The 23,896-nt window shown below is 53.2% G+C and overlaps 1 protein-coding gene across 14 annotated transcripts in view; it reads left to right on the forward strand.

Moving 5' to 3' along the window:
* The window catches only part of MEGF11 (multiple EGF like domains 11), a 336,757-nt gene that overhangs the window by 53,161 nt on the left and 259,700 nt on the right, over positions 1-23,896 (forward strand). For 3 of the 14 annotated variants that reach the window (XM_070270301.1, XM_070270268.1, XM_070270284.1), the window contains exon 2: positions 10,685-10,836. The exons of the other annotated variants lie outside the window; for them this stretch is intronic. The gene's annotated coding sequence lies outside the window, so the exon portion shown is untranslated. The remainder of the gene's footprint in view (positions 1-10,684; positions 10,837-23,896) is intronic. 14 annotated transcript variants of the gene reach the window in all.

Genomic DNA, 23,896 nt, shown 5'->3' on the forward strand with positions numbered 1-23,896 from the left:
CTTCAGTCTGGACCACGGGCAGCTGGCGGAGGATGTGGTCGCAACATCGAGCATCCCAGTGGCTTTGGAGTGAAAGGACAGACTTTACCGTAGCCCAAAGTACCTAAAGTCTTCATGAAATGATGAAGCAGGGTTTCTAGCACAGGTCCTACCTTTCTCTGCTGACAGTGTGTTCACACGTGATACTGATCTGAAAACAGAAATGCATCTAAGGACTTACACTGACCTGAGGATTGTTTGGTTCATTCCGATGATCCAGGGACGGTTGGGGTGTTCCGGGATGTCCTCACTATTGCCTTGGTGCTGACTCATGGGAAGCCAGAGGGCTGCAGGTATTTCCTGGCCCTGGAGGGAGGGCTGGTGTGGGTGGATTTCTACCCCCTGCCATCCCTTAAGGCCAGCGCTGCACAAGTGCTCGCATGGTCATCACATCGCAGTCTTGACCGTGGGCTTTTCAGCAGGAACAAACTACTTTCACATATGTGATTTCATTTGATTTTCTCGTGCCTCATTATTATTATCACTCCCATTTTAAAGATGAGGAAACTGAGGCTTGGAGAGGTTAAGTAAATTGGCTTATGTTTCACAGCTGGCAGGTTAAGAAGGTAGGGTTCAACCCAGGTGTTCTGACTCTACGTTTTGTGTCCTGGTGTCTTAGAGCCGGTTCCTGAGCAGCAGAGCTCGAGACAGGGATCTGGGAGCAGGGGATGCACTGAGTGCCCCTGGGAGAGGGGAGTGAGCCATGATGTTTCCCGTGAAGTCTAGTTCAGCCTGACCCTGCGGGGAGCTCTGCAGTGGAAGCTCTGCAGAGCCTCTGTCTTGAAGAAGGGAGCTGGGCTTTTATGCCATGATCCTAGTCAGTCGTTACCCACTGCGGGGGGGGGGGTGCGCTTCCAAGAGTCGCCATAACAGCAGCTCCCATCACCGAGGACGGTTCCCAGAGCAGACAGGGGAGGGGAGGGGCATATTAAACGGGAAAGGGACTCTGGGGCTCTGGGAAGGGCACACTGTGATAAGGGGTCGGGGAAATGGCGGGCAGGCACAGGCGAGGTCCTCACGGAGCATGAGGCCCTGGTCGATGGGAATGTGTGAGGGCTTGGGGAGAAGTGAAGAGCGCCACTGGTCGTGCTCCTCCCACATTCGGGACTGAGGTGGCACCTGCCATTCTCAAGTATCCCAACCCCTTGACTTCCACGGTGTCCCTCGGCAGGCATGTGTGCGCACGTGTGCATGCACATACACGTGTGTGTATCACCGGTGGCATTCTAGCACGGGAGCACTGTTTTCTTTTTCAGATTAACACTGACACATGCCCACTCAAGTGACCGCATGTTCCCCGGTGAATCAGCTCGTTTGGTGGGACAAAGGTCCTCATGCCAGTTTGAAGAACAGAGCAGGAAGGCCACAGAGGGAGCTCAGGGGCCACGCCTGCCTCTGGGAAAGCTGAGTTACAATTCGGTGAGGAGCTCGCTCATCATCCCCTCTGTCTCTTTCACTCTCTTTCTACTTCTTTCTAAAAAACTCAGCCCTCTCCCTCTGTAGTTCTGGTTTGGCCCAGGTACTGCAAGGATCCCTGGATTGCACTATCTTCATGGATAGGAACCCCCCTCAGATTGGGGACCCCCTCCAAAGCGGGGCTGGGGACTGAGGCTCCCACATCAGGTCGGTAGCTATTTCAGGGCAAGGACTGGGTCTTCCTGTCTGGCAGGTGCTCTCCTAGGGCTGGAGATGCATCTCCCCCATCAGACAGGGAGCTGCCTAGAGGCAGGGGCTGTGTCTCCCCTGTCAGACAGGGAGCTGCCTGTGCAGGGGCTGTGTCTCCCCCCTCAGACAGGGAGCTCCCCGGAGGCAGGGGCTGTGTCTCCCCATCAGACTGGCATCTCTGGAAGGCAAGGCTGTCTCCTCTGTGAAACGGGCCCAGTTGGTGGTGGTGCTGACTGACTCGCTACTGTGCTTTCATCAGGATGTGAAAAACAGGGATGTTTATTTCCAAAGCCAACTCCTTTCCAGGTGAAGGAGGCTGTGAGCCATTTAATTGTTTCCAGAAGCAGAGTTTCACAGCCTTTGGGTCTTTCTGTGGATCAAGAAGCAGAAGAGAAAACAAACAGAAGTTCCCAGCATCCTTTGAAGGCAGACGACTGTGAATGGTCTCCTGCCTGCGGTAGCTCCTGGGACGCAGGGTGGGGGCTGGGTTCTGCACCATGATGTAGCACAGTGCTTTCCTGCTAGAAGGGGAGAGAGACCAGGATCATGGTCACTCAGAGAAATGGAAAATGGCCTTCTTACGAGAAACACTGCTACCCGGAGGTGGGGGTAGGCTAGGGGCGGCCCACTGAGAGAGCTTGGAAATATTCCAGTGAGCCTGGTGGGCGAGGGATGTCACGCCCCAGTCTTTCCCTTACTTCTTTCTCCTCATCTAAACTCGCCTGTTTCTCTCCTGTGGGTCTCAGAGTTCTGCTTTGTACTTCAATATCCTTCATGCTCCTCATCCTCTGAGGTCAATGGACAGGAGGTGTTCTCCCATTTTTCAGATGAGGAAACTGAGGGTCAGGGAGATTCAAGAACTTGTCCCATGGGAGACACAGCTAGGAAGGATCAGAGCTGGGAGCAGAACTCAGGTCTCCCTGAACCAAAGCCCATGCCGTTTCTCCATCACGCCACCTCCAAAGACCATTTTGACAAATGAATAGCTAGCACCAAATCACAGACTCGTGTGATATTTGTAATATTTAAAAAGGCAGGGCGGTACAGTGAAAAGGACCCACAGAATCAGAGGATTTTGCCTGCCAGCCAGTGATCTGAGGTGAGTCTCTCAGGGTCACTGGAACTCGTCCTTCTTGTCACTGACACCGTGGATCGTCCCCGCTTTGCAGGACAGCTGAGAGGCTTACCCGGAGTAACGTGGTGGTGAAGAGCCCCACAGGCGGAGGGCAAATACGAGCTCTGTTACCTTCCACCATGTGACCTGGGGCAAATCACGCAGGCTTTCTGAACCTCAGTTTTCTCCTCAGTGAATTGGGATAATTATAAAGCCTCTATCCTAGGATTGTTAGGAAGATTTTAGCATTCTGCCTTTTCCAGAATAAGCCCTCAACATCTCTGAGCTACCGTTTAGTAGGGCTTCTTATCAGGAGTGTAACCCAGGCATCAGCTGGGGTCTCCCAGGTCCCCGAGGTCTAGATAAGACACACTCTAATGCCACTCTCCTGCTCTCCTCAAGGCTTCTGGGAGTTCACAGTGGTAGGGGGCTCATCTGAACGGGGTTGCTGTCTCAGTCTGAAGCCACGTGGACATCGGGCACTCTCACTGTCCCCCACCCCTCATCAGCCCGAGGCCTCATCCCATCTTGCCTTTCTCTGTGCTTGAAGGAGTACAGCAGACGACCACCCTCCCTGTGGCACCCTCTCCGTGGCATCCTCTCCGTGGCATCCTCCCCATGGTGCCCTTTCTCCGGAACCATCTCTGTGGTGTCATCTCCGTGTTGCCCCCTCTGTGATTGCCTGACTTCAGTGCCCTCGGACCCTCAGGGTCCAGGTCCCACAAGCAGCATATCAAAGGCTTTTCTTCCCCGAGAGACATTCCCTCCCTAAGAGGAATTCTGGTGCGGCTGTCAAGATAATGGATTTTTCCACTCAACTCTGTGATGCAAAGCCTCAATTGAAACCCCTGTGTACGAGCTGAGAGGCAGGAAGGGACCTTAAAAGTCAGCTGCATCCTTTGTGCTTTGGCCTTGACAGTGTGTCTGTAGTAAATGAAATGACCATTCGGAAGAGCGGGCCTTCCTCCAGCCTGGGCTCAGACAGGACTGTGGACAGCCAACTCGGGTTTATGCTCTGGGGGGTGCAATTAAAACAGTGAAACTGCTTTGATCCTCCTTCAGAGGCAGCCCTCCGTCTTACCCCTGGCCTCATCTGGGGGGAGAAAACTACTTTTTCTCTCTCCCTGGAAGTGTAGCCAGGCTGTGTCATCCGCCCAGCAGGTCCTCCCCAGGCTGCAGCGTGTTAAAATCCCGATGATAGGTTGGAATACAATGGCAGCAGGAGGGACAATAAATAAGCCAATTTATTTTATCTCACCTGCTTGGAGTTGGGGTCTTTCTTGAATCGAAACAAGCAAATTTATGCAAATGACCTGCAAATTAGACCCTTCCCAGATTAATAGAAAGGAAATTGAAGCTCTGGTGCCCAGGGCCTGGCACTGTGTAGGGTGTATTGTGAATCGCAGTGTGCCGTATGGGGTGGGTGAATGGACTCACTCCCGGGATGATGTGCACGTCCTGAGGTTAAGAGTGGTGCTGGGGCTGCCAGGTCCTCTGGAGTGTCCCTCTGGGAGTCTCATGTGGGCAAGGATCTCTGACAGGTCTGGCATTTTGAAGGGTGCTATCTCCTGGTCACCCACAACCCCTCTGTCCTCACTTCTTGCCCACTCTCCTTACCAGGGACCTTGCTTGGTCCCGTTCATACGCATCGGGGGAGGGCCTCTGGAGGGCCCCCAGCCTCTTCTTGCTTCCTCCTTCAGTCACAAAGGGCTCATTTCTGCTCTTACCGATCCCCATATAGGGACATTCTACATCTTCCCTTGGATCTGCCTTCTAGAGTCCTTTAGAAAAGCTCCACTTAGCGTTTACCCTGAGTCTTTCCAGCTGCAGAATAATCCACGTCTTCATGTTATATCCGAAACGGAGACAGATTAGCATGAAGGCCCTTGACCGCGACTGCACACTGGAGTCACCAGAGAGCCTGTAACACACTGAGGTTCTGATTTGATTGCTCTGAGGGCCCACGTGGGCTTCGGGAATTTTAGAATCTTCCCGAGGCTTAGTGTGCAGGCTGGTTGAGAACTATGGGCCTACCAGGTCTGTATAGGATACCTTTAGAACGGAGGCAGACGGAAGGCCCCTTGCCTTCCGCAGGTGCCCCTTGGAGCTATGAAGGCCCTGTCACTGAGCACCTGCTAAGTCTCAGGTGCCTTGGACACACGGACTCCTGCGCCCCTCTCAACAGTCCTGTGAGGTCAGGAAATAGGCTCAGAGAGGTAAGGCGTCTTTCCCAAGATCACCCACCGGGGAAGCAGCAGAGGCAGGATCAGACCCGTGTCTGTCTGAGTCCAGCGGCCCCTGCTGCTGCTGTCCCCCCTCACTGTCCTCCTGAGGCTGGTCCACAGAGCAGGGAGGGCAAAGGGCCCCAGGGCAGGGCTTGTTAGCTTTGCGACCTTGAGCCTAACCCTCCCAGCCTTGGCATCTCCATGTGTATACGGGAGTAGCAATGCAGGGCCCTTGGGTGGCTGTGAGGATTAAATAAAAATGAGGTTCTTTGTAAACCATGAAATGCGATACCCACATTAATTATGTTTCTGATACTTGCCCCCTTGCTGTCATCTGTGCCACTGCCCACCTGTCTCCCAGCACCTCCCCCCAACCCCCCCAACCCACAGAGGTGCACTGAAACTTTGATTCTCCTGCCTCCCGTCCTCGGTGCAGAGAACCTGCTTAATCCTCTCCGCTCAACAGAACACAAGCAACTGTCTCCCCGGGAGAGTGGAGTGGTAATTAGGTTAAATAATTTAAAGTAACTTTTAATTTTTAAATAATTCTAATTTGCATTTGTGCAATTTACTTTTCCTCCTCCTCATTCCTCCTCCCTGGCCGCCTTCCTTGTCTTATTTGTTTTTTGTTTATTTATTTATTTATTTAAAAGTTTGGGTGTTTTTTTTCCTTGGATAACCAATTGGCTCCTAATGGCAGCCAGCCAGTTTGACTCAGAATAGTCACAGATTGTAAGGCGCAGGCAGGAGGCAAAATCTGCTGACTCGGAAACTTCGGGAAGGCAACTTTGCCCAGCCCGGCAACCCACCTTGGGAAAGGAGGGTAAAGAAAAAACGCACGTGCGGTTCCCTTTCGATTTTCTGCGAGCGAGTCCACATGGGAGGGAGTCCGCCCGGCTCTGCGGAGGCTGGGAGAAGCCCAGCGCCCGTCTGTGCTGAGGGCCAGAGGGGTAGGTCCCCGGGGTGATGAGCCAGCGATGGACTCTCCGGCCCTCACTCCCAGCCTTGGGCTCCAACTGCAGAGTGGGCTTCCCGCATCCTCCTCGCCGACAGGAGCCTTCACTGCGTGCGCGTGTTTGGACACGTTCGGCGTGATCCTGGCTGTGGGATCCCTGACCTGCGAGCAAAGCGACTTAGGTCTTTTGGGGTGGAGATAGAGAGCTGGTAACTGGGCAAGGTCTTTCTCTTTCTTCCTTTCTTTTTTTTTTTTTTTAAATAGATTTTTTTCGTGCTTGTAGAATTTTATTTTTTAAAGCTTTTTAATTGGAAATTATTTCAGATTCATAGGAAAGTTAAAAAATTAAGGTTAACATTTTACCACATTTTCTTTCTCTCTGGATCTCAACAGGAATCAATTTTGCTCCCATTTGGCAATGTCTGGAGACAATTTTCTTGTCACATTTAAGTGGGGGATGGGTGCTACTGGCATCTAATGGGTAGAGGCCAGGGATGCTGCTAAACATCCTACGATGCACAGGACGGTGGTCTCCCCGATCCCCGCAACAGAATTATCCAGCCAAAGATGTCCGAGGTGCTGAGGCTGAGAACACTGCCCTGTGTGTGTGTATCTGAACTGTTTGATCATTGGGTGCAGACGTGACACTCCTTTACCCCTAACTGTTTCAGTGTGCATTTCTGAAGAGCAAGGGCAATCTCTTACACAACCACAGCTCAGTTATCCAAATGTTATGGAATCGACATTGATACCAGGAGGCTTAGGTTTGCTGCTGGCTGGGGGTCCTCAGGGGGCATGCGGGACTCCGTGTAAAGGGCACTGGAAAAGGACGCCGAAGTGGACAGAAGCGTGGGCTCTGGTCTGTTGAGATCGGGCCCCATGACCCTGGACAGTCTTTTGTGATCTTCTTCTCTGTAAAATGGGGCTGAGCACTGCTCCGCTGCTCTGCTCCCAGGGCTGCGGGTGAAACAGATAACAGACGGGAGAGGAAGCGCGTTGCACGTGAGTACACAAGCCTGCTGTAATGTCACCAGCTCCACCTGGAGCCTTCCTGCCGGCATCAGAGATTGGGATGTGAGGAGCTGCCTCCCTCCTGCTGCTCCCTGACTGTGAAACTCCAGCTGGGGCCAGTCTTGGGGTTGTAGACAGACTTCTACCTTCAGGGGCGGACCTGGGCTCAGCCATTGAACCATGCAGAGCAGGTGGATGTGCCCCAGTGGACAGTGAACCGGGCTTCTGTGCATGTGCAGGGAGGGGAGGGGGACCTGGGAGGGCCTGCTCTATCTGCCCTGTCATAGGAGGGAGGGGGGAAAGAAAGCTGCAGCCCCCAGGTGGCTGAAGAGAGACTTGCTTGGCCAGATATGTTCCTAGATTCTGCTTTCTTGAGAACAGGCCTCCTTTTTCACTGAAAAGTCCCATGTAACCTCCATGTTGGAGCTGTCCCAAAACACTATGTTCTAGGATTTGGAATTGGAAAGAAGAAACAAACATTTATTAACTGCCTGCTATGTACCATCACTTTCATATATTTCATCTGTTTTATTCTCCCTTGTACCTTGTCAGATAGATAGTCATTAATGCTTTTGTTAGGAGAGGAAACCGAGGTTCAGAGAAGTTAAGTAACTTGCCCAAGGTCACACAGCTGGTAGGTGGCTGAGCTAGGATTATAACGTAGATGGGATTTACTTCAAAGCCAGTGTTGCCTCTGGTTTAAGCTCTGGCTCAGCCATCACCAGCTCTATGACCTTCAGCAAGTTTTTTAAACTCTCTGAGCCCCAGTTTCCTCTTCTGGGAAGGATGATAATCATGTCTGTCCTAGCTGTCAAGTGGGACAGAGAGAAAGTGTTTTATAAACTGTCCATCAGTTAGCATTTTGTCATTAGCACGAGTGGCATTCACCTGTGGGTTTTGTTCCCTGTCCACTGGGTGAATGGGTGGAAGCTCAGCAAGGTGGCTGTGCAGGGTCAGGACCACTCAGTGATGGACAGCCTGGTCCCTTAGTGATATAGACAGTGCACACACAACTAGATCCATGACAGGTGGTCCATGCTTTTCTCCAGGACGATCTCCCACTATGTGTAGTTACCTTGCCTGCTCCCTGTCCCCTGCCTCCTTTCTGGAAGCTTCCTTCAGTGACCTGTCAGCCTTCAGGGCATGAGGCCACTCCTTCAGCATGGAGACCAATTCTGATGGCTTGTGGCAGAGAAGGGATGCCCACAGCATCGCCACCCTCGGGGTCTTCAGGCACCAGCCAGGGAGAGAGAGGGCTGCTCGGCAGTCCAGGGGCAGAGTGGACAGAAGCCACTGTGGCTGCCCAGGTGTCAGCTGCTCCTCTTCAGAACTCTGGGCTCCAGAGCCATGCCCCAGACCTCAGGGGCTGCTCCCCATAAGTCCCTCCCTTTGCCTCTCAGAGAGTCTGTGCTGTGAATTCCTTCTCTTCCCCTGTGACATCTCAAGTGATGGAGAAGCCTGAGAATTATGGGGATGTGCTGGGGAGGCCCCTCAGCCTGGGTCTGGGGCTCACGCACAGCTCATTTATTTCCATGTCCCCTCTGGTTAGGCAGAGCCGAACCTATGAGGGAAGGTCCAGAGGGCTGCCCTCCACGTCCCCCAGGTCGCTGCTGGGGTGGTCCTGACCCTGGACAGGACTGGGGCAGAGAAATGACCAGGGTGCTAAGTGGGAGGGGGCAGTGCTGTGGCAGAGAAGAGCAGGAGTGACGGTGGCTCAGGGGCTGCTTGGGGTTGGTCTACTGGGACTCTGCCTGCCTGGCTGTCTGCTCAACCCTTTGAGCCCAGCCTTGCCCTGCCTCTTTAATTCCTAGGGCTCCTCGGGTGGCCCTGCTGCCTGGCTCTGCTTCCGATGAGGTGGTCTACCTGGTGCTGGGCTGACCTTTGCTCCCATTCCTCTCCTGGTGCCTCTTCTCCTGACCCCTCCCCTACCACCACCCATCTTTAGGGTGACCTCCTCTGGTCTCCTGAGGCTTTGCCCTGGGCAGGGAGCCAGTCTGGAGGCCTGACTGCCTCCCCTCCTCAGCCAGGGAGCCTGCCTCGCTTGCAGGGACTTTGTTTGGGTCCAGATTGTCCTCTGAAACTTATCTTCCTCCTCTCACGGGCACTGGCAGAGATTGGGATGCAAGCCCAGAAAGGAAACGATTATATCCAAACACAGCAGTGTTGAAATCTTGGGAAGAAAAAAGCCCACAAAAGCAGATGTGCTGTCGACCTCATGCAAAGTGTTCTTTGAAAGGAGGGTCAAGTATCAGGTCGGACGGGAACTTTCAGACTACCTGCATTCCTCGGGGACACGTGGTACCTTGGGGCCCGCAGGGGCTGGCAGGGGGCAGTTCAGGGAGGGGGGTCAATGAGCTGCTGTCCCCAAATCCTAGGAATGTCTTTGCCTAGGGATGGCCAAAGGCCCTTTTGGAGGGTTCACTAAATGTTCTCTCTACCACCCCCTCCTGTGTGTCAGGCAGGCACCATGTTAGGTGCTGAGCAGAGAGGTGAGCGAAATAGACGCAGCAGCCCCTGCCCAGGCTTACAGTGCGGGGAAGAGACGAGCATGAATCAAGCACCCATCCTGGTGAGTGCAGGGGGACAGACCGAGGACATGCTTGGAAGGAAAGGAATGTGGTCCTAGGAAAGTGTGGAGCAAAGGAGCCTGGACGGGGTGGGGGGCAGTCCAGGGTGACTCTTGAGGAAGGGACACCTGAGCTGGGACTGAAAGATGTGTAGGAGTTCCAGGGAAGATGGGTGGGGGTGTGGGATAAGCGTTGTAGACAGGGATTGGGGGGGGGGGTGCTTTGGGAGAACTGAAAGACAGGCGGCATGGCAGGGGTGGAGAGTGAGAGGAGGGGGTGCTGGGGAGTCAAGGGAGTAGGTAGGAGGCCCTCAGGGCAGGGGCTGCCTTTTGGTGTTTATACCCTTCCATCCTGGAGGATTTTAAGGTGATGGTGGGAGGTAGAACGGATGAGGCGAGGAGGACAGGGGTGGGATGGGGTCTGGATTCCTAAGCAGGCTTGGGCTGGGATGGTGGCCCCTGGCCTAGGGCGGGAGCTATGGAGGAGACAGAAGGATGCGTTCCGGCCATGGAGCGCATTAGCTAGCTCAGCTTGAAATGCAAACAGGGCATCTTCAGTGTGGCATGGGGGGAGGAGGGACACAGATCCTTTTTTGTTTGCATTCAGTTTTGTTGAGGAAAAACCAATGCATAGGAAACTGTACGTATTTATTTAAAGTGTACAATTTGGTGAGTTTTGACATATGTATACACCTGGAAAACCCACACCATGGTCAAGAGGGTGAATATATCCATTATCCCCAAAAGTTTCCTTTGTAATCCATCCATCCTCCCAGCGCCACATCCAGGCAATCACTGGTCTGCCATTTGTCATTATAGATTAGTGTGCATGTTCTAGAAGTTTATATATGTGGAAGCATACATTATGATAATGTACTTTTTTTTGGTCTTTCACGCAGCACGATTATTTGAAATTTATCTATGTTGGACATGTAGACTCTTTCTTGGACTTGGCTGTTCAGTTTTCCTCTTGGGTAAATCTCTTAAGTCCTTGCAGCTCAAAGTGAGGTCCATGAAGCAGCGGCATCTGCGTCCCCCGGGAGCTTGTTAGCAATGCAGAACCTGGGACCCCACGCAGCCCTGCTGACCCAGGACCTGCATTTTCACAGGGTCCCCAGGACATCTGTGTGCACACTGATGTGCGAGGAGCCCTGTCTTCAGCTCTGTAGACTGTTTGCTGCTTTTCTTCCCGTGTTGGTGGAATGCAGACGCAGGGAGTTGAGTTAGTTACGCTCAGCGAATAGCTCATCGTCAGCATCAGGTTTGTATGGCCTTTCTGTGCGTATTTTTTCCTTCCCCCATCCTCACTCTCATTACCCGCCCCCGTCCGGAGTCACCCACTCTAATGTGTTTGGAATATGTCCTAAAATATGCGTGGATCGTTGTAAAATATGTAGTGTCATTCTGTGTGAGAGTGCTTTAAATTTACATACTTTTTTTGTGCTACAAACCTCCTTCCACTCCCAACTTTTCCCACTCAACCCCCTCTTTTGGGATCCAACATATTGCTCTAGGTACTTCAATCCATGCTTTCTTACTGCTGCTGACTTCTCTGTAGTGTTTCCACCACCCTATGCATCCTCCCGGTGGTGGGTGCAGGAACCCCCGGGGATGCCTCCAGCTCCCCTCTACCACAAGTGGCTTCCTCCTTGTAGGCTGACCCTGTGTCTCCATCTTCATGAAAGAAGTGCCTTTGACTAAACGACCCACGTTACCTGCGGTTCTGACTCCGGACGCTTATTTTGTCAGTGGAAAGACCTCAGCGAGTTGCAGGCCCCCAAACTGTCAGGCAGAAGATCTGAATGGTTATGTTTTCCTTTGAGTTAAGTTTCCGGCTGACACCGTCGATGGTCTGCAATCCTTTGATAGTCAGAGTCCCTGAGACCTTCTCTTTTCCCCTGAGCTCGTGAGGCGCCTTAACTTCTGAATTTTTTTCCCTGTGAATAACACACCAGCTGCTCCAGGGAGCTGAGTGTTGCACTAGTTTGCAGCTCTGTTTAAAATCCCGATTCTGCAAACTCCTTAGAAGGGAGTGACAGTTCCTACTCCTGTGTAATCATTTATAGATCAGGTAATGATTTCCCTCTTGGCTTAATGACAGTGCTATTCTCGGGAGGGCCGGTCAGCTTGTCAAATACTGCTGATGTTCCCTCTGATGTGGGCCCAGTGGAGCAAGCACCGTAGCTCTGTCTGCCATTCCTTCTCAGCCCTGGCACCTACAAGGGGCAGGAGAAGTCACTTCTTTCAAAGGAGTCTCAGGACCGGGGAGAGCCTGGGGAGCAAGCTCGTGGCGGGGCATGAGGAATGCAGACTCTATTTGCCTTTGGTTCTGAGTCACTGAAAGGCATGCCTGCCTCCCTCCCTAGTCGGCATGCTGGTTGTTCTTAGAGGGGCTGCCTTGCAGAAGAGGAGGCTGGGAATACCAAGGGGGGGGGGTCCTCTGTGGATGAGGGGGCCACCAGTGACTTTTCAATGGAATTCATCAACTAAGTGAGATTCTACCACGTGCCGGGCCCCGTGCTGGTTTTGTGGGGCTTAGGGCAGGAGGCCTGGCTGGTTGCCCAAGAGGACGTTCCTCTAGGAGAACTTCAGTGGTGCTCCACCTCATTGTGGGGCAAATGGGCCAGCACTGGAGGAGCACAAAGGATGCAAGCTTGGTTCTTCTGGACCGTCGTGAAAGTGAGCTCTGCTCTCAACCACCTGGGCTGATGGCGGCGAGCAGAGACAGCACCCCTCTCCCAGCATCATCCTTCAATGAAAATTTAATTAAGAAAAATCAGTCTATGCTAGTGGTTCCCAAGGGTCGACTGTGGACTGGGGCTAGACTGTGACCAAGTTTTCGCAGATGAGATTAGGAGAATGAGAACAATGTAGTGAGTTCTTCATGAAGCCAAATTTATTCACTATTAAGGGCTATTCTTTAAGATTTTCACCCTGTATCCCTGGTGTTCATGAAATTGGGATGATAGTAGAAATTATAGTAGAAGATAATACAAGATGACTGCCAAGTCCTTATGGGGCTAGATAAAAGGTTGGCAAATCTCTGCCAGGCCCCTAATGTATGATGTGTGTGTGCACATGTGCATGGGTGTGTGCACGTGGGCATGCAACTCTGCATAAATTTCACTTGTCTGTGAACATGCAAAGCCGGAGGAGCACATGGCAACTCTGGAACCATAGACTTTGATAGGTAGCTTCTCCCCAGAACAAATATCTAACACATTGTATCCAACTGTGCCTAAGTAATATGCGTTACTTTGTTTCTAATAATACCAAAGTTTGTTAAGATCAAATCTTGCCTTTGGAAAAGGAGCAAACTCCATAAATCAGGTTAATTTAGCGAACATTTATATTTTAACGAATATATTCTGTTAAAAATTGCATAAAATGTAAATGAGCGGCAGCCTGGAGGAGCTGCTGAGTGGTCAGCTGAGGCTAATTGAGATTCACGTGGCTCTTCTGCTGTGGGTGTGGGGACACTATCGCCAGGTGCTGCCGAGCCGGTGCTGGGCCCTGGGAGCCTCCGCCGGCCGGTTCCTCTAGTGTGTTTAAATGGAGAGTCAGAGTGAGTTGGTAATTAAATTGTGGTGGTAGAGCTAGACAGCTTAACTAGAGCCCCCTCACGCTACACGCTCCAGAATTTAATTTTCCAAATAAACTCAGTGTGGCTTTGATGCCCAGGGAAGATCAATAGAATGGAAATTGCTTGCAGTTTCCCCTAAAGTGTTACAATGGATTACTGCTCTCACATTTCCCCTTCGCGCTCCTTATTCCTGCCAGAGAGAGCCTGGTATTCATTCTGGGCACATACAGTTTGAGGAAACAGAAAGAAATAAATGACTAAAAAAGAAAACTACAAACCATGCTCAGGAGGAGGATGAGGCCGTGTCCTCCCGCCTGCGAGGTGACTGAGGGCTCCTGGGTCACCGTGAAGGAAAAAGTTGGTGTAAAGGAGAAAAGCATCCCCATCCCGTTCTGTGGGGCTTGGGAGGGGGTTGTGGGGGCTCAGGTGCTCCGAGAAGGGATATAGAGGGTCTGCCTCCCATCAGGTCATCTTCCCAAGGAGGCCACCCAAGAAGGTGTGCCAAACCTCAGGTCCCAACTGAGGGTGCTGCTGCCTAGGACCTCACCACCTGCTGATCCACTCTGGGATCTTGGGGAAGGTTCTAGCTCTTTCATATCCTCTCAGAATAGTCGGGGCAGGGAAGGGGCCTGGTGACACTGGCTTGCTAGTTCCTTTGGGGTTCAAATTGTGCAGGATGCCTGCAGCCCACAGACTATCTGGACTTGTAATCTGGCATGGAGGTAACATCGCAGGGTCAAGTCTCAGGTCCCTTTCTGCTCATTTAGGGAGGTACCAGTGAGCTTGTACAGTTGGCAGGAAGAAGGGGCAAGGTTCCAGGGTCCTAGGCCCCTGCAGTGAGGCCTTGGAAACCCTTCCCTGGTTTGGTGATGGTGGACAGGCTGGGAGCAGGAGAGCAGGAGGCTGCGTGCATTACCTGGTAGACCTTTATTAGGCATGTTCTGTGTGTGACAGTGTCAGGCACTGTGCACTGTGGGGGGGGTGGGGGGTGGGCATGGGCCAGAGTCTTTGCCCTCAAGGAGTCTATAGATTAGACAGGTACCCACATGGGTTTAATGCTTGGCAGGGTAACATGAGTTCAGGAATCTGAAACCGGAATGAGCACAATCTCCTTATTTTGCATTTGGGGAAACCAAGGCAGAGAGGTTGTTTTTCCCTGTTGCGTGCATTGTTTTGCGTGCATTGTTCTGTGTGCTAGCATGCTGTTTCTCTCAGCTGGAGCAGGTGCAGGGATATGGTCGCAGAGCAGGTCAGGGATGGGGGAGCCTGGCCCTGAGGCTCCCTGAGCTTGCTGTGTGCTCCTCTGCTCCCCTCTTCCCCTGAGTGGCACAGGTTCCAGAAGCACCAACCCCCTACAGCAGGTTCTGGCAGTGCCTCCCGGGGCTGACAGATTAACCATGTTTTGAGACAGCCAGAGAGTGAAAGTTCTAGAAAATTAATTAGTGGCAGTAGACACTGGCTACCCAAAGGCTGCAGGAATTTATGGGGTTTTGTTTCTTTTTTGTCATGGAATAAGTTATCAGCATGTGTGTTGATTGATTTCTTGCTAAATTCCTCTCTGTCTTAAAAAAAACAACGCTCTCGCAGTTTGGAGTCCCTTGAAGCATTTTAATGAACTCCCTTCCTGAGTCACTTGTTCTTCATGGTGTTGAGTCCCCCCACCTCCCGTCTGTCTTTCCTGGTTCTAACTCCCAGACCTGTCAGGAGTTGGTCCTTCAGAAGGGCCAGGACTCGGGTGAGGCAAGCAATGCACCTACGGCTGAAAAAGTTAAGGAGGCGCTGGCTCTCAGGGTCGGCACGGGCAGGGCTGGCACCTGAGAGCCAGAGCCGCCTTAAATTTTTATCCCTTCCGTGCTCACTTGCCTCATGAGGTGCTCCCCTTGCTCTCCTGACTCCTGTCCACCCCTTCACATCCGAGGGAGAAGCAAAGGCAACCTCCATTTGTTTAGACCCAGAGGCCGCGTGGAGAACCGGAGAGCGGGCAGTGATCTGAATAGACCGGGGTGGTGTCAGCAGGAGAGCCTCATGACCTCCACTGAGGGGGATGGGACATGCCAGCTGCTCTCTCTCCTCTAGCCTCTTGGGTTCCTGAGGCACATCCTGTCCTCTGAGCCCCCTGCAAGGCTGCTGAGTTGGGGACCAGGGCGCCCCACGTTGCTTTTTGGAGCTCACGATATTTACAGGGCATCTTCGGAGGTGAAATAGAAAAAACAAAAACACAGCTGTTACTAATTTAAAATGTGACATTCCCCTCATCTCACCCCCCTGGAACCGGAGGAGAGGAATTATTGAATATGTGACATAGAAGGAGAAAGATTACTGTGCATATTAAGCAAGGAGAAGAGTGATTGCTGAATACATGATGTAAAAGGAGATAGTCACCACAAAATTAAATACAAAAAAATTCAGTGGAAAATAATTATTGTCTATACATTACAGGCTTGACATATGGTAAGTTTTCTACTTTTAAAAGCCTTTTGTAATTTCTGGGTAATCCATTTAGCTGTCTGGTTCCCACTACCCCACCCCCACCCCTGCCAGGCTTCTGTGCTGTCAGAGAAGGTATTTTCTTGGCTTTTAACCCCTTGTGGGGATTTTCCCAACCATATATATGAATAATTTCTGGGAAGGTGAGGCCCCCAAAATTCTCTCTGAGGTTTTCTGAGCTTCCTTTAATCATGTCAGGGGAAATCTACCCGATCCTGGGGCCACACAGGTGTTCTCTGGCTCTTTCTCCTCTGCCCCTCCCAAGGGTTAGCATCCTTGAACAGGGGGAATTACCAAAGGACAGGTCAAATGGGGAAGGAGGAGGTGTCTGGCTAGGGGATGGTCAGTGATCCTTGTCATTGCTTGAAGCTTAATGTCTGTGAGTAAATTCTCTCGGGTGCTGGATGATGTTAGCTTGACCATGTCCTTCTTAGGTTCTGGTGACTGAAGTGTCCAGGGCCATCTCTCAGGCAGACAGGAACCCCCACCGCATGGTCACTTGTAGCCAAGCTTCACTCTAAAACCACCTAGCATCTTCCCCAGAGCAGAGGACTGGAGAAAGTGGGCTGACGCTGCAGCAGGAAGGAGTCAGGCAAGCTAGAGGAAGCTCTTTGCAAAAGCAAAGGTTGACTTCTAGACCAGCACTGTCCAAAAGAACTTTCTGCACTGATGGAAACGTTCTGTATCTGCTCTGCCCAATGTGGTAGCCGCTAGTCACGTGTGGCCATTGGGCACTTGAAATGTGGCTGGTGTGGCTGAGGATCTGAGTTTTAAATTTTATTTGATTTTGATTAATTTAGGTTTAAATAGCCACAGGGCTACCAGATTGAACAGTGCAGTTCTAGATAATTTGAGCTTGAAAGAGGACAGTGTGGAGAAGGGAGGGGAGGCTGGGAGAGGAGGCGTCTGCCAGGGCTTGGGGGCTTTGCGTTCTTTAGGGATAAGCTGTGCTAGCTCCTCAGAGCAGCTTCTTCTAACAGCCGAGACAGGCCCGGGGTGGGGCTGGGCTGGGTTGCCTCCCTGTGGCTCTGTTTCAGGAAGGGCATTAGGGAATTCTGGTTGTCCAGGGTGCAGAACCAGGGTTAGGCCACTGTTATTCCTTTTCCCTGGAAAGATGCACAGAGTTACATCACTTACAGCACATCTGATTCAACCCCTCGTTTTACAGAAGAGGCCAGAATGGGGAAGGGCTCAGTGGCAGGCTGGGGGAAAGACCAGGTCTCCTGATGCAGGTGACCCATTACCAAGAGCCATGTGGTCTGGGGAGAGGATCCTGGCTCAAGGAGAGAGCACTCACGTGCATGTGTGTCTTAGGATCTGGGAGGGAGTGTGGTTAGTCCCTTCAAGAACTGTTCTGGGTGAGAGGCCCCTGGCAACCAATGGAATACTGGCTTGATCTGTGGGGAGGGGTTGTTGGTTTGTGGCAGACTGTCCAAGGGTGGTCTCTGCAGGTGGCAGGTGGCCAGGGCCTTTTCCCTGCCCTGTGTGGGCTCCCTTGGGGCTCAGCAGGCAGGTGGGTTGGATCCTTCTTGAACAGCTCACAGGGCTAGGAGCTGTCCCTCTGGACCTCACTGGTCCCCTTCCAAGGGGGTCAGGGGGAACAAGTCCATCATTCATCCTCAGACGTGTAGATCTTATTTCATTCCACCGGGAGCTGCAGTTGGCTGTCTATGCCCCACTAGACTAACTCCAGTGCCAGCCTCATCCCAGCCCCTAGGAGAAGCTGGAATAGAAATTTATGGCTGAACTACTGTCTTCTGTAATGAAGGACTTGTGTAAGAAGAGAGGCCTAGGTGGAAATTTGGGCCTCCCTCTGTTGACTGGGTTGGGGTTTGATTGTGGTGGAGATGGCTGGGGGCTCAGCATTTTCTAGAGGAGGTGCACTGCTGCCTGAGGGGCACATATAAAGACTGGAGGAGAAGGCATCCCAGGCCACAGAGCGACCAGAGGCGGATGGCGAGGAGGGGAGCGTCCGAATGTGTTGATGCTGCCTTCTCTGGCAGGGCAGGCTCTGTGAGCCCCGGTGACACCTTGAACATCCTCCTCCCGGTGTGGCCCAAATAAAAAGAAAGGTGTACTCCAGTTAGGCAGGGACGAACAGGAATGCAGGAGGTCAGGTGGGTCAAGTCTCATCGATGCAGTCAGAGACCTGCGTTCTGCAGCCATCCCCGCCATAACTCACTGCAGGACCTCGGGGGAGCCCTGGTTCTCTGAGTCTCAGCTCACTCACAGAGAAAATGAGGTGTATTGGTCGGGGTCCTAATGGGGTCCCAACAGGAAACAGGTGGCACATTCAAGTTGAGTAATTTGAGAGGAGCTAAATAAAGGGACTGTTTATAAGAGTGGGGGCAGAGAGAGCACAGGGACAGCACAGGGGATGGGCAGTGCCCTGGGGTGAGTGACAGTGGGGCTCTTTCCAGCCCTAGACCTGAAGGGACGAGGAAGGGAGCATTCAGGGAGGGAGAAGCAGGGCTGGGGGCATCACCTGATAGGAGCTGGGACCTTTAGGACACAGCCAGCTCAAGGCGGCCCTGCAGGGAGGGGCCAGTCCAACAAACACCCCCATCTCACTCTCTCCCCTCCTGTCTGCTGCTGGGCTCCCACTGCAGAACACTAGCGGAGGCAGAGGGCAAGGCTGCCCACTGATGCCGTCCATGCAGGTCTGCCTCCCGGGCCACAGAGCGCTGGACAGTGGGTGTGGGGAGGGAATGGGCAACATCGCCGTGAGGGAGTGGACGGGATGCCCAGCCCTCAGATAGACGTCAGGGGGGCGGGGCGAGGGGCAGGCGTTTGTTGATTCCCGCCTGATGTCTGTTCTTTGAGGACAGTGGCTCCCCTCTGCCCAGATGAAGGTGGCAGTCCTTCTCCCGCGGAGCAAACTTCCGACTCCAGCCTGGCCGCGGAGCAGGCGGAGGGCCACCTCCCTCCCGCGCCGGCCACGGCCGCCATCCGTCACCCTGCCAGCCGCGTGAAGTGATGATAGATTAGTGCACATTAGGCCTCCCATCCTGCGGGCCCAAAAGCCGGGGCTTTACCAGTCAGCGCGGGGCCCAGCAGCGCGAGGCGAGCGCGGCTCCGCGCAGGGAGCAGGAGGCGCGGGGAATTAATAAGCACTTGGAGACGGCGGGGATATTGAACTCGTTCCTCAGATCAATCCTTAACCAAGAAGAATGAGGGAATGAAATTTCGGACAATTAGTGGGTAATGACGACCTTGTGAAAGGAGCTGTTGACAAAGGAACGAAGGTGGGAGGGGGTGGGCGCCGTGAGGGGAGTAGAAGAAAGAGCAAATGGTGGTGAATCCGCAGGTAGGGACCCTTTGGGATGGGGGTCTTGGGGCGCGGCTGCTCCCACACTGGGTTCGGGGAGCCCTGCGAGGATGTCTCCGTGTGGTCTTCTCACTGGGTGGAAAAAGAGACGCAGAGAGAGCGCAGAGAGTTGGACAAGGTGACCCAACACCCACCGTTGCCCCTCCTCCTCCCATCTTGCCACCCCCGTCTCCTGGGACCCCCACCCCATGTGCAGTGCAGGGTGAGGGTCCCTGCATCCTGGGCAGACTCCAGCTGCCTCTGGGGTGAGGGAACCGCAGTCCTCTCTGTCTTCAGAATCTCAGGGGCTTTGTGGCAAGGGGCTTTCTCCCCATCTCTAGTCAGCGCTGGTGTTACAGGAGCAGGACCAGGGGCCCAGAGGTGAGGGCCTCCCCCGGACATTGGTGGGAGCCCAGTCCTCCTCCCAGCCCTGGCTTTTCTTCTCCTCTTGTCTTTTGGCCTCCTCTCTGGCTGCACTGGTGTCTGTCTGGCCTGGCCTGAGGGGTCTGGCAGAAACATCAGCTGTCTTCCCTGCCGGGCCTCTGCCATGGGTCCCACCTCGGTGCTGTAGTCCCCATGACTCCAACAGCAGCCACAGCTGCATCAGGGCCCTCCCTTCAAAGGAGGCTTCTTCAGCAGCTTCCTCAGAAAGCAGAGCCTGAGACAGGGATTCAGAACAGTGACACGGTTCTTCCGAAAGCAACCTGAGAAGGAGGGAGGGAAACAGGGTAGGGAAGGGGGAGGAGCTGAGCAGGGATGTGGCCTCAGGTAAAGCCTAGCCTGGGCCTGTCGCATGGGGGAGGGTTCTGGAGCCTGAACCTGAACTCAGAATGATCCTCTGGTGGGAGGGGGCCAGCCTTTTGTATTAGTCAGTCACTGAGAGCTGTCAGGAAGGGGCATGTAGAACCCCCTGGGCAGGTGGCTCAGTCAGCTGGGGGCTGTGTGTGGTGGTGGACGGTGGGGGTGGGGAGCAGTGAGCTTTTAGCAGCCCATCCTACCACAGAGGGCATCTCAGAGAGTCCACTGCAAAGGCATTTCAGAGCCGCTGGGCCACCCCTCTCCTTCTGTAAGGGATGATAATAATCAGAATCCCTTACATTTGTGCAATCCTTCACAAGCTGCTGGACGCTTTCAAGAAATTATCTCATTTTATCCTACAACTCAACTTGCTTTGCAAGGAAGGTTTGATCTCCATTTTATAGACAGGAAGCTGAAGCCCCGAGAGGCCGAATGGTGCCCCCAAAGGTCACCCTTCTAGTAGGAAAGGAGGCTGGGACCCAGCCCCCAGAGTCGCTGTGTCGATTCAGCTCAGACTGTCCTCCGTGGAGGCGTTCCCTGTTAGAGACTCTGCTCACTTAAGGAGGAAGAGACGACCCTAAACAGAGTATGTTCTTAGTGTCTTGCACACACTCCCCACCCCACCATCCCCACCTCGCACTCTTAGCCTCCTCTGCAGGATGCAGGAATCTGAGAGCCTCCCTCCTCTGGACAAGACCCCACAGGCTGAGAGGAAGGAGGCGTCGTCTCAGGGCCTTTCTCTCCCCAGGTTCCCTCCATCTGCCTCATCTCTCCCTGTAGCCCACCCCAGTTCTTGACTCAAGCCTCAGTTATTGCTATTGGGATTACAGAGGAGAGGCCACTGCAGCTTTAATGCAGCCTTTGAGGTAGAAAGATGCCACACTTAATTTAAAATGACAAGTTAGGTTTCCTTCTGGATTTTTTTTTCTTTTTTTGGCAGACGGTCTCTTAGTAAATTACATCTGACAACTCAAAATAAATTGTGCCCAAGATTTATGCTTTCTGTGGGCTTACAGAGCCCAGCTCCTGAGATGGCAGGGTGAAGCCAGCCTCGAGAAGGACTGGCTAATTGCAAAAATTATCTGTGTGTGACTTACTCGGTTGGTCCGGATGCTGCCCGTCTGGCTCCCGTGCTGCCTGCGGGTGGGAAGGCGCAGAACAGTGCTGCCAGAGTCCTGCCAACGACACAGTGTCGGGATGGAGTTATTCTGGTCTGGGCTGCCTTCTTCTCAAGTGCTAACCACAAAACATAAAATGAAACAAAATGGGACAAGGAAGCTTTAGATAAGGAACCAAGGACGTGGGATCTTTGAAAGTTTTCCCAAAGGAGATGTCATTGTTCACTGAGACCGCCAGAATTTACTTTAGCTATTACTATGGATGAATAATTATGGTCAAGCCGGCAAGTGCCGTGGGTTCATGGCAGGTTAATTGGGAATAATGGCTTTCATTCCAAACTGTGAGAAATGATATTTCGGAGAGAGAGAAACAGGGACGGAGAGAGAGGCCTTGCTCACCCTCCCTGAGTTCCAGGGCTGTCCTTTGCTCACACACTGGCTCTTCCTGTCCTGGCCAAGCCTCTAGAGAGCAGACATCTGGGCCTGGGTCTTTGTTGGGCCGAGGGTGGGGGGTGATGAGGGGATGGGGGCTGAAGCCAGAGAGATCAAGTGGCTTATTTGCATTGCTTCCCCATCCTGAAATCAGGATGGGCAGCCTGGTGTTGACTCATTCAGCAAATGGCTTTTGAGTGTCTGTGCTGGGCGAGACCCCATGCAAGGCGCCTGGCCTCTGTGAGACTGCGCTCCGGGGAGCGGGCGCGGTGCGGAGCGGTGGAGGCGGGCATCGACCAGAGCAGTGCAGTCCCAGATGTAGACAACGCCAGCCACAAACATAATTTCAAATTTTCTAAAAGTCTTGTTAAAAAAGGTAAAAAGAATAGGTGACATTAATTTTAATAATATATCTTATTTAACCCTGTGCATCCAAAATATTATCGTTTCAACATGTAATAATATAAAAATTATTAATGAGGTATTTTACACTTTATAGCACATCTTAATTCATGCCAGTTGAATTTCCAGTAGTGCATGTGGCCAATGGCTCCTGTACTGGCTGGTGCAGGATCAGAGCATCACTAATATGCACACATGCGTGCGTGCACACACAGACACACACGCGTGCGCACACACACACGGCTGTGGTGAGTGCTGCAAAGGAGAGGTTTGCAGAGTGTCCAGCAGGCAGGCGTGGCAGTTGGGCAGGGGCTGGAGGGGTCAGAGAAATAATCACTTGAGCTTCAGTCTGCAGGACAGGCAGCAGTTACCAAGGCGAGGGGGTTAAGGGAAAAGCATTTCAGGCAGAGGGAACTGCATGTGCAAAGGTCATGTTGGGGGAGATGAGGGAACTGAGAAGGCCACACGGCTGGAGGGCGGTGAGCAAGGGACAGAAGAGCTGTTGGTGAGGCTGCTGGGGTGGGTGGAGCTTGCAGCATCTTGTAGGTACCCTGAGGGTTTTGGTCTAATTGTCAGAGGGGAACCGGGGAGGCATTGCAAGCAGGGAGAGCCAGGGTCAGACCTCCCTCTCCTGGAGCTCACTCTGGCTGCTGGGAGGAACCTGGCTCGGGGGATGCAGGATGTCCATCTAGCAGCCGTCACAGCAAGCTGCCTGCTGAGGGGCTCCAGAGGGCCAGAGGCTGCTTCCCCCAGAGGCCAGGTCCACCATGGGCTGCTCAGGGGTGCCACTGGGCCTCCCCTGGCCCAGAAACAGGCTGAGAGGCCCCGGTGTGGGAAAACCTTACCGTACTGGGAGCAGATCAGTGTGGTTTGTCCTGCCTGGAAGTCAGGGCTCCAGATGGGGATATTGACTCCACTCTGGGCTGTGCAACCCCAGCCACACCTCCCTCCCTCTGGGGGCTTCTTTAGCTGTAAAACTGAAGTGGGAGAAGGGTGTGTGGACCAAGGTCTCTGAAACTTCACAGCAGTAGGAGAGGGTCCCCCTCTGGGTTGTTTTGGGGCACGAACTCCTCTGTTCTGGCTGGCCCTAGACTGGGACAGTTTCTTTTTCTGCCCCCAGCAGTGGGAGTGGTAGTCCATTAGCCTGGAGCTGTTGGTGCCTGTCAAGATGCCCGGGCTCCGTTGTGGCTCTGTGCTTGTGCCTGTGAAAGGCAGCGCTGGGGCTGTGACGCAGCATGCATGGGAGGAGAGAGGATGCTCCTCTGGCCTCTGCACTGGCTGCAGCCGCAGGGGCCATGACCAAGTTCAGTGTGTCCAAGGGAGGGAGGAGGGGATGGCAGGGAACCGGAAAGCCACCTCCTGAAGAGCAATTTTGCCTGCCCCTGCTGTGTCCTCCACCCTGCAGTTATAGCAGTCTCCAACTTCATTCACTTACACATTCATTCGGCAGATATTCATCCAGGATTGCACTGTGCCAGGTGGCATAGCAGGTGCTGGAGATGCTGAGGTAAGTGCGGATAGGGTCAAGGACAGCATCTCGGAGGAGATGACTTGAGTGATGAGAAGGAGGCAGACGTGGGGAGATCTGGGGAAAGAGCTTTCCAAGCAGAAAGGACTGCACGTGCAAAGGCCCTGAGGTGGGAATGAGCCCTGCTTGCTGGAGGAACAGACAGAAGGTGCATCAGGCTGGAGCGAAGAGAACAAGGAGGGCATGATACAAGATGAAGCCAGAGAGACGGGCAGGAGCTGGATGGTGGAGACCTCCTGGGCCTGGGAAGGAATTTGGATTTTATTCCAGTTGTGAATGGAAGATGCCAGAGGGTTTAAAACAGTGGAGCAGTGGGATCTGATTTATATTTTTAGAAGCTCCCTGGCTGCTGGGTGGAGAGTAGACTGAATGGGCAGGAGGCCCGTTAGGAAGCTTCCGCAGGTGAGAGGTGCTGGGGCGCGGGGCCGCCTGGGAGCCATGGCGGGATTCCGCGTACATCAGGAGGCAGAGCCAACAGGATTTGCTGAGGGACTGGAGGTCTGGGAGGAGAGGAATGAGAATGACTCCAGCATCGGGAGGAATGGCGGTCCTCCCCAAGGCGGCAAACCCTGGGGCAGAGGGGAGGGGAGGCCAGGGGAGGCCCGAGTTCTGTTTGTTGGTGTTGAGTTTGAGAGGCTGGCTGTCCATCCAAGGGAAGACGTCAAG

Source organism: Equus caballus, chromosome 1 (genome assembly GCF_041296265.1).
Source record: "Equus caballus isolate H_3958 breed thoroughbred chromosome 1, TB-T2T, whole genome shotgun sequence".
Taxonomy (NCBI): Eukaryota; Metazoa; Chordata; class Mammalia; order Perissodactyla; family Equidae; genus Equus; species Equus caballus.